The sequence below is a fragment of the Salvia miltiorrhiza genome, chromosome 2 (assembly GCF_028751815.1).
Source record: "Salvia miltiorrhiza cultivar Shanhuang (shh) chromosome 2, IMPLAD_Smil_shh, whole genome shotgun sequence".
Taxonomy (NCBI): Eukaryota; Viridiplantae; Streptophyta; class Magnoliopsida; order Lamiales; family Lamiaceae; genus Salvia; species Salvia miltiorrhiza.
In genome coordinates, this window is record NC_080388.1 from 20,848,571 (window position 1) to 20,860,425 (window position 11,855).

Genomic DNA, 11,855 nt, shown 5'->3' on the forward strand with positions numbered 1-11,855 from the left:
TAAACCGCTAATGTCACCATACCTCACTCCTCCCAACCACGTAGTGCCCACGAATAGGGGGACGAATGTTGTCGCCCAAACTCCCCACGTGGGTGGTAACCGCGGAATCAGAAGATCGATAGCTTCCGCTCCGTCGATTCCGTAGGGAATAACCCTCTACCTGCGTCGATGGTAATGCGCTAGAAACTCTCCTAGCGTATCGTCCTTATCTGGCTCATACTCTCTAAACCAGCGTTTCGTTGCTTCTTCAACAATACGCTGCATACTAAAAACAAAAACATCGTGTTTCTCAAAAGTGGATACGAAACTTACTTGGTATTCCACCACAATCATCAACATACTCTCTCTCATTTGGTCCGGTGGAGCAACGGCTATACTAGCCTCAACATGACTCCCAAATATTTCTCAACTCATGGTTCTCATCATGCTCAGATAGTTCCGCCATCAAACATCACATAACTCATTAGTGGGTCAACTCAAAACTCAGCATGAAAGCGGAAAAGAAAACATCAAAAGCTCTTACCTCGATAAGTCGGAGGAGATGGGGTGCTGGGGTTCTGTTTCGACTGACTCTCAAACCAGTCTAAGAACTCAAATTAGACTAGTACTCAACTCATAAATAAGAGCAAATAAAAGCTCAACTCAATCAAGCATTTAACTCAGAGCAGACGACCTGCTCTGATACCACTCTGTCGCAGCCCGATTCCGACACTAGTAATAGCGGGGACCGAGTATCGATACGACTAATAAAAGAAAGGGGGAAAATAGAAAGAATACATAGATCAACAGCGGAAGCTCACAAAGAAACATGCTAAGGAAAAATCATCATAATTCATCAAAAGGGTATATTCGTCAATATTGTCATAACTTGATAAATATCGGGAATCTCATCATGAAAAGCAAAACGGGTATAGCTCATTTTTCATAATGAGGAAATAATATGCAGAGTATCGCAGCAAAAGGCGAATCGATTATATGTATGAAGACATATAACCGTGAGTGTATTGCTTGATTTTCAAAGGAAACTAAGTATCTTAAACATCAAACTCTATTTAACATAACTTCATATCAAAACTCTATCGACAAAACAGACATACGATAGAGAAAGAAAACGTCAACCCGAAACATTCTCCACCAGCACCGCACCATACTCCCCCTTCGCTTATCCTGCACGTTTAGAAATACATGCAGGGCGTGAGTACATAAATACTCAGTGGACATATCGCCGAAAAACAAAGCTGCTCATAGAGCTATAAATTGAACTTGCCACATCTCAGCAAAACACAGGGATAACAGTTAGAAAAATCCCGTGCATGCAATTAAAACTCAACATCATCAATTAATGAATGAATGACTCAAATGACTGCAGTCAAAACTCAGCAAGTAAGTACCACATCTACAACTCATCATCATCTTAACTCAGGTACTGAGAAGTAGGCCTCCTTCTCAAGCACCGTGACCGGCCGATTCGCTCAACGGCTCACAGTCACTTCAGTGTACACTAGCCCTGATAGGATAGCTATCAACTGTCCAGGACCCGATCGTCTCATCTCAACAGTAGAGGGTAAACATACAAGCTCAAACATCATCATAAAAAAAATATTGGCAAGTCAATAATTCTCAAACATCATCAAAATCTCAAAACATCAAAACATCTCATGATTTCATCATCATTTAAAACAGTTTAGAAAAGCTCTTAAACTGTATACTCAAAATAATGCCCACCTGAAGACCTTACTCAAAATCTCCCGTCAAAGTGGAGTTACTTACTTCCTTGCTCTTCTCGTGTCTTCAGGGATCATCATCATCATCAAAGGTTCATGTCATAAAATGAATCTCGATTAGAAACTCATTTGACTAATTCTCAAGCCTTAACTCGTGCTCTATCTCATATTCTATCTCCTTACTCAACTCTATATAAACTCTTCACTCATCTCAAATCCTTAAGTTCAAGGATAGGTTTCAAGAAAATCATGGCTCTAAGTCTCGATTTATCTCTCATATAAGGTTCGTCTAATCTCATTCAAACACATAGGCAACACAATCACATAAGGGACATAAGAAATCACAAACAAACATCATCAAAACATGCTCTGTTTTTACACTGACCCAACTTCAAAATTTAAACTGTTCTGACTCCGACATCTCCTGGACTCGAGACTCATACCAAAAGAAAGGTCTACGAGTCTAGTTTCATTTAAAAAAAAAGTAGAGTCGAAAAATCCAAGTGGTTTGAGAGATATGACGTTTTTACCATGATCTACCATTTCTGGCAGTTTTGTGTAACCGAAAGTTGCAATTTTTGAAAAATAGTAAACGTTGTCAAACTGGGCTCAACTTTGGTGTATATCTAGCTAACACAATAAGGTTGATACCATAAAAATTTGGAAAGCTAGATCATATAGGAAGCTACTGAAATGAATGACTCTTTCCCCTGTTTTCTGAAATTCTCGGTAATAATGCACAGTTTAGGTTTTGCATTTTAAAGAAATATCAAACGAAGTTGAAATGACTTGATATTTTACCAGGGTACTCAAGACTCATGTAGGGAATTGCTATAAAAGTTTCAAAGATATTTGACATCGAAAAACCGTCGATCACAGTAGGTCAGTAAGGCCTACGAAATTTCTCCAAAATCTCATCTCAAACTCTTTATATGCTCAACCACATCAAAACGATCGAGCGATTCAAAAAAAATATACTCAACCTCGACTCTTCTCATCTCATATCATTCTCGAACATCAACTCAAAGCAAAAGCAAATCTCACTTTATCTTAATTAAATTCCCATGGCAAACCATAGCCAATATCCTCAACATATACTTATTTCATGCTCAAGATTATATACTTAAATGATTTCACACAATTAATCACATAGATTTATTAATCACCCTAGTTTTTATTAAACTAAAACTTTTGAAATACCACTAATCATGTATAACCTATTGATCAAAAATCATAGATCTAACATCCTAGGTTACCAATTAGCACAAATCAACATCATAAAACAAGATCCCATATAGATACACATATATGTCATCTTCTTCCTCAACTAACACTTTCATTTTTCACTTCTCTACCTCAAGCTTCAATCTCATCCATTATTAGTCATCTAGATCATCTCATAAACTCAAATCCATCATCATATAACTCAAGCCAATTCAAGAAAAATAAACAACAAAATTCGTAGGGTTTCAAGCCCCTAATTTTCGAAAATTTCCTAGGAATAAGTTTGGTGATTTTCTTGCTCAATCATGATCATATACTCATTCACATATCATTAATATGATCAAATAAATAATCTAGGAGCACTTACTCAAGGATTTAAAAGGTGATCAAGACTTTGCTCCAACTTTGATCTTAGCTCTAGCTTCTTGAATTTGATGAGATATGATAGTATTTGATTGGATTGGATGGTGGATTATCTCATAGTAGTGTTTGATGAAGCTTCTCTAAGCTTTCTTCAATGGACATCAATGGAGGAAAAGAGAGTATAGAGAGAGAGAGGGGAGGCCGAGAATGGGGAAGAGAAGGGAGGGTGTGTGTGCGTGAGTTATTTGTAGAATTAGGATAATGACTTGCTCAAGAATTTTATCCCACTTGAATCAAAGTGTTATCCCAACATTTTTACTTTATAATTAAAGCATGTCCCCCTTAACTCCTACCTCCTAATCCACTTGCCATTTAAGATAATGTGCATGTGGTAAAAACAAAATATCTCAAGTGTAGTACACTCGATCTCGATCTCAGATACTCGATCTCAGCTCTGCCACCAGAGCAGAGCAGAGCTAAAAGACTCGGCCAGAGCAGAGCTAAAAAGCTCGCCAGAGCAGAGCTGGAAACTCGCTAGGGCAGAGCTAAAACTCGCCAGAGCAGAGCTAAAAAGCTCGCCAGAGCAGAGCTCACATCCAGAGCAGAGCTCACATCCAGAGCAGAGCTTACAAGTCAGAGCAGAGCTGACTGACTCGGCAGAGCAGAGCTGACTGACTCGGCAGAGCAAAGCTCGGCTGACTCACCAGAGCAGAGCTAACTCGGCCAGAGCAGAGCTAACTAACTCGACAGAGCAGAGCTCGATTTCAGCTCTGTCACCAGAGCAGAGCTCGGGTTTTCAGCTCTGTCGTTAGAGCAGAGCAGAGCTCGGCTCAACATCAGCTCTGCTTCCAGAGCAGAGCTCGGTTCAACTTCAGCTCTGCTTCCAGAGCAGAGCTCGGTTTTCAGCTCTGCCTCCAGAGCAGAGCTCAGCTACGCTTGAGCTGCTACAATTTTATCGAAAGGAAAGGAATTTTTAACCTCATCAAAAATACAATAGCTCAAACTATTGGAATATCTCATCTCATCATAAACTTATTTATATATATCTCAGTAAAATATTTCTCATAAAAAAAAACTGATATGCAAAATAATAATAGTTGTATGCCATTTCCCGATTTAAAAATAATCTCGTTCTCCAAAATCTCGAAAATAATCCGTGTTAAGATAACACAAAACAAATCACACTCTCATCATCGTAAACAAATAGTCACGTAGAAAATCACTCAAACCATCTCAGATAAAACACGGATACAAATCTTATTAAAGCAATCAGCAATCATCTCTCAGATCGACTCTCCCTTCTATAGGGTTTCTCACTCGCTTATCTCAACTCTATTCTTCTTCAGATGTTCCTATTAGCAATAGGACAAATTATCTCACAGATACCTCTGTATCCGTCATCGGGAAAAATAAATTATGCTATTTCCTCAATTCAAACAGCATCTCTATTTCAACTCATTTTCTCAAACTGCTCACTCTCTATCTTCATTATTGATTCTATCAGACTCATATCTCCATCTAGAATAATAACTCGTCTCATCAAAATAATGTAACTCTAATACTCAATATTTCTATTTACCATCATAACTCCATCTCATCTTAATTATAATCTCATATCTCAGTACCGTAGTACTCTCTGTAGTGTCTCGACACTACTACTACTCATAAAAGTACGGGGTGTTACAGCAGCAGCAGCAGCCCGTAAAATTTCATGGCCAACCTCTGCAAACTCACCAAGCTTTAGCTATCACCGCTCTCGAAGAGCAGACTTGGATACCAGAACAAACATGGATTCCGGAGCAGACCAGGGTACCGGATCTGACGTGGGTGCCGGAACCGACTACGGTACCAGAGCAGAGGAGTCGAATAGCAGAGCAGAGGAATTCGCGAAATGTCAGAGTAGAGGCGAAGGACATCCCAGAGAAGAAAGTAACAGCGCTGCCCAGTCCAGCCCTGCCGAGTCCAGCGCTACCCAGCTCAGCACCGCCAGATCCAACTCTGCAGAATCCAGATTCGAAGAGTCCAGCCCTGCCGAAACCAGCCATGCAGAATTTAGCCATGCAACCTTCAGCACTGCAGATTCCAGCACTGCAGAATCTAACACTTCAGAATCCAGCTCTGCAGGAGCCAGCTATGCCAAGTCTAGCTCTGCAGCATCTTGCCATGCGTAGTTCAGCTATGCAAAATCCAGCCCCGCAGAGTGCAGCCTTGCCAAGTGCAGCATTGCAATGGTCAGTCAGGCCAACTCCAGTTCTGCAAAACTATGGCATGAGAAAGGCACCTAAGCTGATAAGGACGCCAGAGCTAAGACGAGCGCCAGAGTTGATAAGGCGGCCAGAGCTAACTCTCCACAAGTCCACTACGCCGTATCGACCACCGAAAGTTGTCCAACGTTCCAGCCCACCTCTGTCACCACCGATTGTTGATCCAACCCAACCATTACCGAAGCAAGGAGATCCTGGCAGTTTTATTCTTAGTATTGGTTTGGGTAGAGCTGGAGAGTTCTCGGGAATGTTAGATTTAGGTGCGGCAATCAATGTAATGCCGTTTGCTATTTTTGAAAAATTGGGCAGGAAGGAAGATGAGTTTAAAAGCACGAGAACAAGACTTCAACTAGCTGATGGAGCATATTGTAGCACTCGTGGTCTTTTAAAAGATGTTGAGGTCAAGGTGAGAGGAATCATGGTGCTAGCCGATTTCGTGGTGCTTGATGCAGGTCAGGGCGTTATAGGGGAGAATGGACATCTTGTTCTACTCGGACGGCCTTTTATGGCTACTACCTAGACTCGCATTGATGTGGGATCTGGAACTGTGAGTATGGCGGGGTCTGGTAGATCGGTAACGTTCTCGGTTTTCGATAAGAAGCCTGTTATTCCTACCTCTTTAATGCATTTCTGTTCTTTTGTTGAGATTTCTGACCATGTGGAAGAAGTGAGAATTTTCAGCGCTAATAGTCTTTTTCCAGATCTATCCAGCACTCCAGCTCTGATGAGCCCAGCTCTGACTACTCCGCCAACTATGACAAAGGACGCCAGCGCTGCACATCTTTTGCCAGTTCTGACGAGCCCAGCGCTGCCCATCCAGCCTGCTATGATGAGCACTTTCCAGAATTTTACTAAGGAGAATTTGATGAGCACTGGCCCGGAAGAAGAAAAGGAGACGCCGGTTCTCAGATCGGCAGAGCTGTCTCGAGAGAAAGAGGGTGTGTTGCTAAAGGATGTGTTTGACCCTGGTGAGAATGCTAAGGAGAATTCCAAAGTAGACGGTCACCACATGAAATCCTACGATGGGCGGAGTACTCCGATGGAGATGGAGTCTCAAGCCCTGCACGATCCTCACTGATGATTCAAATCTGAAGTCGGGCTGGAGACTCTAACTCTAGCGCTTGGTGGGAGGCAACCCACCGTTGGTTTGTTTTAGTTTTTGTTTTTCTTTTGCTCTCTTTGTTTTTCGTTGTTTGTCTTGAGTCTTTCCTAAGTTTCGGTTTCTTTGTGGATACTATGATGCTTGGTGTGCATGTCTTTTCAGCGCTGCAATTCTCAATATGCTGCCAGCGCTGCTGCCACCACCACTACAGAATGCCAGCGTTATACTTCTCCACGCTGCACTTCTCCGTGCTGCTCTGCCAGCGCTGACCTATTCATCGTGGCCACTCTCCACTCTGCCACAGACCGCGAATTTCCCTCTTCACCACCTCTCACGATGCTTCAGTTCGTCCATGCGAATAATCAGGAACGTTTTCTCCTCTATTTTTATTTCTTTTGTGCCCTGAGGACATGGCATGCTTTAAGTGTGGGGGGGGGGGGGTGTTTTATTGTGCTTATGCTTTCAATTGGGTGAGATTAGTCTTTCTATGCTTAGTTTTTAGTCTCGAATCTTGCTAATTTTTATGAATTTATGGAAGAGAAGATGGTTTTCGATGAGAATTTCGGGTTTGTGTTGTTTGGTGGTTATTCTTGTTTTATTCTTGATATATGTTTCTTGTTTATGCAAAGAATTTGAGTTTTGTTGCAACATGATTGTAAGTTAGTAAAACGTGATTTGTCCGGTAGATGCTAGAAGGAGTGTTGTCATTGTGATTGCCTACGATCGTATCTTATCTGTGAAAATGTTGGACGAATTGCCAACTTCAAAATTGCCAGCTCTGAAACATCTGACCTGTTCTGAAATGTGATAACTCTGAGTCTCTGCTCCTCTAGTCTAACTATGAGCATGGGAAACCACGTGAAAAGACTTTGGATTACATCCAAATGGTTTTTATTTCATGAATTATGGCTCAACTGTCGAAAATCTTAAGCACACAAAGTGTGAAAAATGGTGATATTGATTATAAAGGCGATCACATTAGGGAATTCACTTCTAGCGAAGAATTGGGTCTGATCGAATTGCTTACATTACTCTTTTGTTGCTTCTTAAACTTTGAGTTACTTGCATGATCGAGAGATGTGTGTTGATTGTAAATATATGAATTGACTTTGTGAATGATTGGATGGAAATTAGCATTGTTGAAATTAGAGATGACAATGGATCCGAGACCCGGTCCAGATCCGCGGGTTTAGACCCTATTTTCCGGATTTGGATCTTGCAAAATTTGGACTCGGTGGATCTGGACTGGATCTGGACCACCCTATAAAAAACCGGATCCGGATCTGGAGTAGAAGATGTAAAACCCATATCCGGTCCAGATCCGGATCTGGACCCGCTAATATTAAATATATAATATTTTTATTTTTATATTTTGAAAACCCTACTTCTAATGATCTAATCCCACCGCCTGCGCCGCTAATATTTCCATTTCAATTTCAAAACCCTACTTCTAATCCCAATTCCCACCTGCGTCGCTCGGACCTCGCCTATCAGCCCTCGATCCCTCCCAGGTTCCGACCTCCTCCGTGAGCAGCAGCAGAGCAGTAGCAGCAGCCGGCGTGAGCAGACCTCCTCCGTTGCAGCAGAGCAGCAGCAGCAGCCGGCGTCGTCGGCCGTCCACCTCCGTTGCAGCAGAGCAGCAGCAGCAGCCGGCGTGAGCAGCAGAGCAGCCGACAGCGTGAGCAGCAGAGCCGCAGCAGAGCGCAACAGCGCCGGCGTGAGCAGTAGAAATTGATAGTTTCAATATTAGGATTATTACGATTTTTATTTTAATGTATAATTAGCTTAGAATTTATTTTGTAAAAAATTACTATGGATCCGAGTCTGGACCCGAGATCCAATGGATCTCATGGATTTGGGTCTGGATCTCATTTTTTTGGATCCAATGGATCTGGACCGGATCTGGATCTAAGTATAAAAACATGGATCTGGATCTGGACCAAGCAGGATCCGGTCCAGATCCGGCCCATTGCCATCCCTAGTTGAAATCAATCTTTTCCTAGGATCCATATGGATTTGCTTGAGGACAAGCAAAAGGCTAAGTGTGGGGGGGTTGATTTATGCGTAATTGTTCTAAATTTTGGGGTTTGCATGTGCATGTTTTAAGTTAAATCTTCTGTAAATTGGTGCGTTTTATGGTGTATTTTATGATTTGCAGGAGTTTTAGATTTTCGAGATGAAGAGTGCAAATTTTGGAGAGCTTGAGCTACGAATTACGTTTTTGTGCATACTCTGGCATGTCAGAGAAGTGAAGCCCCGCATGCCAGAGCAACGAAATGGGAAGCCAGAGAAACGCTCCAAAAGTTGCCAGAGAAATCGCTGGCCAGAGCAGCGGAATCAAAAGTCAGGCCAGCGAAGTCAAAAGTAGAGCAGAGGAGAGAAAGCCAGAGCAGCGAAGTCAGATCAGAGGAATCGAAGCGCCAGCGGAATCACCAGTCAGAGAAACCGAGAGCCAGAGCGGAAGCCGTTCCGCTGGCGAGAGCAGAGAAATCACCATTTCTCTGGCGCGACCCGTTTCCCTGGCGAGAGCCGCGATTTCCGCCAGAGTGGAGATTACTTGCTGAGTGCGTCACAGCTGGAGAGTTGCCTTATTTTGCATGATTCTATTGCCTTTAGAGTTCTACTTTGCATGGCAACTTCCATGGTGATCTAGAGAAATTTGAAGTCTATAAATAGGGCCATACTTTTCATTGTAACAAGAATCCCTTGCCCTAGTTTTAGACGCCATCTTTGAGATCTGTTGGCATCCGAAGCTTAGGAATTTAATTGCTTTCATAGTGTCGATTTTTAATTAGGTTTCAATTTAGTTTTGTTTAGTTTTTATTCTTGGCTTGTGATTGAGTGACACAATTACACGTTCAAGACGTTTACGGTATTTCGTATTTCAATTCAATTTATTTTGTTTAATCATGTTTACGTTTTTCGTTCATGTTCATGCTTTCTTTTTAATTATGCAATTTGAATTATGCACTTTAGTTTCACGCCTAGATTAGTTGGTTTTTAATTTGTAAGTATTTAATTTCATAAGTAGGTTTAATTTAAGTTGTTTAAATTCTTGCCTAGATTAAGTTTAAATTCAAGTCAAGTTCAATTTAAGTTTAAGTTTAAGTTTCAGTTTTTAAAATCAAATTCTTTACTGCTTTCTTTTATTGCTTTTTCCTACGATACTACTAAAAGCCCTTAAAGACTTTCCTTGAGAGATGACACTGGGTCAACTTACCATCACTAGGATGTCCTTGTTCTATTGCAAGTCAAACTAGAGGTGTTCTAGGTTGAGTCATAAATGAATGTTTAATCTTTAATATTCAAGTCTTTATTGAGACGGATAACCAATTATTGTGATAAATTATATTTATAAATGTAAATATATGTGGATATTTAACACATGCTGCTATACATTTTTTTGATGAGAACAAATAGTAAAATCATTATTTACAAAGTAAATTCATTACTTTGATATAAATATTATTTTATATATTATAATTATAAATATAATTAAAATAATTATCCGTCGAATTTCGACGGATTACACACTAGTTAAGATTATTACAAAAAGGTCTTCTTATGCGCAACAATATGTAATACAAGATTAATTTATGAAAGCATGATCTCAAAAATTAAATAAATCATAATTGCGCAAAAAAGGATTACAATTGCGCAATCTTAATTTATGAATACAAGATTAATTTATTTTTTGCGCAAAAAATAAATAAATCACAATTGCACAAAACAAGAAATATACACATTAATCACAATTGCGCAAATATATCAAACTCCCATCAGATTTCTTATTATTATAACAATGTGCAAAAAAAAGTAAATATTGCGCAAACTCCCATCAGATTTCTTATTAATAATAAATCATAATTGTGCAAAAAAAAAAAAAAAAATCAGCAAATTTCTTCCGCATATAATACAACAATGCGACAAATCCAACTTCCATCAACTATGCGCACAAACAATAATTTTGCGCATAAATATTGCGCATATATAACATCTTCGCGGAAAAAATTACCACCGTCAAATAAGGGAACAGTGTGCAGTACACGAAATTCCAAATGATATTTCAGACACCCAATCATTATCGTCAGTGAATGACACGAAGTACAGCTTTATCCTACCAAAGAAATATTTAAAAAATAGAATGGATATGGGGTGTAGCAAAAATAAAAAGTGGGTATTTGATAAATATACTTTTGAAAAGGTGGGTAGTTTAGAATTCCTCCTAAATTATAAACTAGTACGTCCTCCCGTGTGATGCACGGGTTAGGACATACTCCCCCCGTTCCATAAAAAAAATCACTTTTTTTCTCATTTTCTCTGTCTTATAAGAAAGTATTACTTTTACCAAACATTATCACTTTTTCTTAAAAATAGTGAACCTCTCTCTCTATTCAATCTATCATCTATCAAATATTTTTTAAAACTTGTGTTATCCCTTAAATGATACTCTCTTACGGGACAAATAGAGTATTTTATATAATTTTTTAACATTTAAATTATGTAAAAAAGTATCAAAATTTCACCATTTATGTTAGGTTATATATTATTTTATTTGAAGTAGTGGATAATAACAATATCATCAACTCAATACGTATAATATTAAATTTAATGAGTAGCATAAAGTAATAATTGTTGTAAATATATAATCTAGATATATCTTATGTGTGTTGACCAAGAAATCTCCCTGAAACCCTAGCTCCCTACTTGTATAAATAGAGGTCTTTGGCCCTCATATTGAATACGCTCAATACATATTATCTTATCTATTCTCTCGTTTTTCTCTAGTTTATAACACGTTATCAGCACGAGCCTCTAATTAATTGAGTAAATATTGAAGGTATGCCATATGAAAGAATCGTGTCTTTCTGACGAGGTAATTTATAATTGATTGTGTTGAATAACTGTATTCGATGAAATATAGTTTTATAATATGACGTGAGTATTCGGTTTGATTCATATTTTCCATGAATTGTTGTAGATCAATTTTAAAATTAAGGTTTTCAATGTTGCTTCTGAAATTTTGGTGAAAAGAGATAACTTGTGTTCCTTTTATATCGATCACATATTTTATGTTGTATATATATATATATATATGTTCATTAGTGTGTCTTCTGTAAACACACGAATATCTAACAAAGTTCATTTTTTTTTATAATTATGAAAGGATCTATAAAA

General features: G+C 39.2%; 1 long non-coding RNA gene across 1 annotated transcript; it reads right to left on the bottom strand.

Moving 5' to 3' along the window:
- Positions 1-945: 945 nt before the first annotated feature.
- On the bottom strand, positions 946-3,536 carry LOC131011540 (uncharacterized). Its single transcript, XR_009097003.1, has 3 exons — positions 3,316-3,536; positions 1,726-1,789; positions 946-1,167 (listed from the first exon to the last, which is right to left on the bottom strand). It is a non-coding gene; the product is annotated as an uncharacterized LOC131011540 (long non-coding RNA).
- Positions 3,537-11,855: the final 8,319 nt, after the last annotated feature.